At 46.1% G+C, this 5254-nt stretch overlaps 1 pseudogene; it reads right to left on the bottom strand.

The window, feature by feature from the left end:
* Nucleotides 1-4543: 4543 nt before the first annotated feature.
* Nucleotides 4544-5254, bottom strand: part of LOC124009084 — a 17160-nt pseudogene continuing 16449 nt past the window's right edge.

Genomic DNA, 5254 nt, shown 5'->3' with positions numbered 1-5254 from the left:
CAGCATGTCTCTCAGAACATCATTAACTAATGCCTGAAAAACAGCTGGCGCATTGGCGAGACCGAACGGCAGAACCCGGTACTCAAAATGCCCTAACGGAGTGTTAAACGCCGTTTTCCACTCGTCCCCCTCTCTGATGCGCACGAGATGGTAAGCGTTACGAAGGTCCAACTTAGTAAAGCACCTGGCTCCCTGCAGAATCTCGAAGGCTGATGACATAAGGGGAAGCGGATAACGATTCTTAACCGTTATGTCATTCAGCCCTCGATAATCACGCAGGGGCGCAGAGTACCGTCCTTCTTCTTAACAAAAAGAACCCCGCCCCGGCCGGAGAGGAAGAAGGCACTATGGTACCGGCGTCAAGAGACACAGACAAATAATCCTCGAGAGCCTTACGTTCGGGAGCCGACAGAGAGTATAGTCTACCCCGAGGAGGAGTGGTCCCCGGAAGGAGATCAATACTACAATCATACGACCGGTGAGGAGGAAGGGAGTTGGCTCGGGACCGACTGAAGACCGTGCGCAGATCATGATATTCCTCCGGCACTCCTGTCAAATCGCCAGGTTCCTCCTGAGAAGTAGGGACAGAAGAAACGGGAGGGATGGCAGACATTAAACACTTCACATGACAAGAAACGTTCCAGGATAGGATAGAATTACTAGACCAATTAATAGAAGGATTATGACATACTAGCCAGGGATGACCCAAAACAACAGGTGTAAACGGTGAACGGAAAATCAAAAAAAGAAATAGTCTCACTGTGGTTACCAGATACTGTGAGGGTTAAAGGTAGTGTCTCAAATCTGATACTGGGAAGATGACTACCATCTAAGGCGAACATGGGCGTAGGCTTCTCTAACTCTCTGAAAGGAATGTCATGTTTCCGAACCCATGCTTCGTCCATGAAACAACCCTCAGCCCCAGAGTCTATCAAGGCACTACATGTAGCACCCGAACCGGTCCAGCGTAGATGGACCGACAAAGTAGTACAGGATTTTGATGGAGAGACTTGAGTAGTTGCGCTCACCTGTAGCCCTCCGCTTACAGATGAGCTCTGGCTTTTACTGGACATGAATTAACAAAATGTCCAGCAACTCCGCAATAGAGACACAGGCGGTTGGTAATCCTCCGTTCCCTCTCCTTAGTCGAGATGCGAATCCCTCCCAGCTGCATGGGCTCAGTCTCTGAGCCAGAGGAGGGAGATGGTTGCGATGCGGAGCAGGGAAACACCGTTGATGCGAGCTCTCTTCCACGAGCCCGGTGACGAAGATCTACCCGTCGTTCTATGCGGATGGCGAGAGCAATCAAAGAGTCCACATCTGAAGGAACCTCCCGGGAGAGAATCTCATCCTTAACCACTGCGTGGAGTCCCTCCAGAAAACGAGCGAGCAGCGCCGGCTCGTTCCACTCACTAGAGGCAGCAAGAGTGCGAAACTCAATAGAATAATCCGTTATGGACCGTTCACCTTGGCATAAGGAAGCCAGGGCCCAAGAAGCCTCCCTACCAAAAACTGAACGGTCAAAAACCCGAATCATCTCCTCTTTAAAGTTCTGGAACTTGTTAGAGCAATCAGCCCTTGCCTCCCAGATAGCTGTGCCCCATTCTCGAGCCCGGCCAGTAAGGAGTGAAATGACGTAAGCAACCCGAGCTCTCTCTCTAGAGTATGTGTTGGGTTGGAGAGAGAACACAATCTCACACTGCGTGAGAAAGGAGCGGCACTCAGTGGGCTGCCCGGAGTAGCAAGGTGGGTTATTAACCCTAGGTTCTGGAGGCTCGGCAGGCCAGGAAGTAACAGGTGGCACGAGACGTAGACTCTGGAACTGTCCAGAGAGGTCGGAAACCTGAGCGGCCAGGTTCTCCACGGCATGGCGAGCAGCAGACAATTCCTGCTCGTGTCTGCCGAGCATGGCTCCTTGGATCTCGGCGGCAGTGTAACGAGCGTCTGAAGTCGCTGGGTCCATTCCTTGGTCGGTTCCTTCTGTCATGCTGGTGAAAGAGGACCCAAAAGCGACTTGGCGAAAACAGAGTCTTTAATCCAGTAAAGTAAATACAATCCAAAAAACACAACTTTCACTCGAAATGACGAGGACAAACTGGAGACTCGATCTTGAACAGCAGGTGAACAACAGGTTGCCTCGGGAAGGCACTTGAACCAGACAGACTCAGACACCTGCTCACCACGCAGCATCTGAGGAAAACACGACACGACAGGGCGATACACAAACACAGCACGGTGAATTCTAGACAAGGAACCGACAGGGCAGAAACGAATAACAAGGAGAGAAATAGGGACTCTAATCAGGGAAAAGGATCGGGAACAGGTGTGGGAAGGCTAAATGATGATTAGGGGAATAGGAACAGCTGGGAGCAGGAACGGAACGATAGAGAGAAGAGAGAGCGAGAGAGTGAGAGAGGGAGGGGGAGAGAGAGGGATAGAAAGAGGGAAAGAACCTAATAAGACCAGCAGAGGGAAACGAATAGAATGGGGAGCACATGGACAAGACATGATAATAAATGACAAAACATGACAGTAAACTATCCTTCCAGACTCACATTAAGCATCTCCAATCCAAAATGTAATCTAGAATCGGCTTCCTATTTCACACCAAAGCATCCTTCACTCATGCTGCCAAACATACCCTCGTAAAACTGACTATGCTGTCGATCCTTAACTTCGACGATGTAATTTACAAAATAGCCTCCAACACTCTACTCACAGTGCAGACCGTTTTGTCACCAAAGCCCCATATACTACCCACCACTGCGACCTGTATGCTCTCGTTGGCTGGCCTTCGCTTCATTTGTCGCCAAACCCACTGGCTCCAGGTCATCTATAAATATTTGCTAGGTAAAGCTCCGCCTTATCTCAGCTCACTGGTCAGCATAGCAGCACCCACCCGTAGCACGCTCCAGCAGAGTATATTTCACTGATCACCCCAAAGACAATTCCTCCTTTGGCCGCCTTTCCTTATAGTTCTCTGCTGCCAATGACTGGAACGAATTGCAAAAATCACTGAAGCTGGAGACTCAAATCTCCCTCACTAACTGTAGGCACCAGCTGTCAGAGCAGCTCACAGATCACTGCACCTGTACATAGCCCATCTGTAAATAGCCCATCAGACTACCTCATCCCCGTACTGTTCTTTTTTTCTACATGCACATTAATCTTCTGCACATCTATCACCCCAGTGTTTAATTTCTAAATTGTTATTATTTTATTTTATCTTACCTCATTTGCATACACTGTATATAGACTTTTTCTATTGTGTTATTGACTGTATGTTTGTTTATACAACTCTGTGTTGTTGTTTATGTCACACTGCTTTGCTTTATCTTGGCCAGGTCACAGTTGTAAATGAGAACTAGCCTATGAGAACCATCCTAAATGAGAACTAGCCTATCTGGTTAAATAAAGGTGAAAAACAAAAACACAATAACCTCTTGTTCAGAAATGACTATCTCTCTCATTGGACAATGAATGTGTGGGATTATCATGACAATACAGATAGAAAACCTGTCTCTGCTTCTGTGGAGCTCTTCCTGCTGACCCGGGAGCCCTTGACAGCCCAGATGTAGACTGTGTAGATGACTCCAGGCCTCAGCCCAGTCAGCCTGTAGGAGGTGCTGTCTGCCCCAACAGGGATCTCCCCACTGGAGCCCTCAGCAGAGCTGTAGCTGATCAGGTAGCCGTCGATTTCAGCCTGGACTTTATCCCATGTTACTGTCGCTGTGTCTTCTGTCACTTCTCTGGTAAAGAGGTTAGTAGGAGCATCCAGATCTGGAGAACCATTAGTAAATGGATTATTACTATACACAGTCTACTATGCATTACTTTTTTTTTCATCTGAGAGAATAAAAGTTGTGTTTCCCAGAGCGAGATCATTTTCATGTCAGGATTTGTTAAAAAAGTAGCACAAGTATTTTGCATAGAATAATTAACAAACTAATATTGAATTATTGGGGAATTACAACCCAATAGCAATGTTTGTTGGATGTTTTTAGGCCTCAAAAGTGATCATCTGTTGAGATAAGTTCACGTTACAGGCCATCCGTTTTTGTAGCTGCAGCTATGGCAAAATTCTAAATTACCTGGGAAAGATTATCACTATATCATCTCAAGCTTTTGCAATGCAAATTTGTTTCAAGGAGTTTGGGGAATATAGCTGGATGTACTCAGTCAATGGTGTGCAGAAAGTGTACTAATCTTGACATTAAGATTTAAAAACATCAGACAAACTTCAATTTTGAAGTGTAATCTATTTTTGAGTATACATATTATTAGAATACATCATTTTCTGTGATGGTCAGTTGTGGAATGCCTAAGGATATGTGAGACAAGTTTGATTGATTATCTATTTACCACTTTTACTGGTAACACTACTTTGTATAGTCCCAGATGAATTATCTAACACAAACACTTCCTATTCTAAGTAACATCCATATCTACAGGGTTTTTCAACACTTTGAATCACGAGACGAGTTAGTGACCTGTCTCAGCGTCAACGAAGCTCTTCCTGCTGACCCGGGAGCCCTTGACAGCCCAGATGTAGACTGTGTAGATGACTCCAGGCCTCAGCCCAGTCAGCCTGTAGGAGGTGCTGTCTGCCCCAACAGGGATTTCCCCACTGGAGCCCTCAGCAGAGCTGTAGCTGATCAGGTAGCCGTCGATTTCAGCCTGGACTTTATCCCATGTTACTGTCGCTGTGTCTTCTGTCAGCTGCTCTGGTCAACAGGTTAGTAGGAACATCTAGTTCTGGAGAGGTATGCGTGTGAGTTAATTTCAGTAGTTTCAGCACATACTATGTAAGTAGCAGGCACTAAAAGCTAGATGTGTTAGGAACTATGTTAAAGCATATGTTATGTCATTCTACCAGTGCAGTGTTATCACATGAAGATCTTTAACAATGTATTTTTTTAAATATATTTTTCAAGGCATTTTTCAATTAATTATCAGTGTTCACTTTAACCTCAATGACTAACCCTACCTTAAAGTGTACCTACCATCACCCTGTTTGTTAACACTTGTTAACACTGGTTTGAAGAAGAAAGCTCTATGGACCACCTTCCATTAGTCCTGTGTCACAGTTCATCTCGTTTACTGATCCAGTCATCCTAGCCTTCCCAACCTACCCCCATCAGTCAGCAGACCAAACATGGGAAACATGGGGAGCCCTGCTTGAATTTCACCCCTCTGAGTGTCATGTTTTGTCATTGGTTATCATGTCTTGTCTCTGTGCTTCCCTTCTATTCGT

The sequence above is a fragment of the Oncorhynchus gorbuscha genome, linkage group LG22, assembly GCF_021184085.1.
Source record: "Oncorhynchus gorbuscha isolate QuinsamMale2020 ecotype Even-year linkage group LG22, OgorEven_v1.0, whole genome shotgun sequence".
Lineage (NCBI taxonomy): Eukaryota > Metazoa > Chordata > Actinopteri > Salmoniformes > Salmonidae > Oncorhynchus > Oncorhynchus gorbuscha.
The sequence above is the reverse complement of the archived record's forward strand: the minus strand, read 5'-3'. Positions and strand labels throughout refer to the sequence as shown.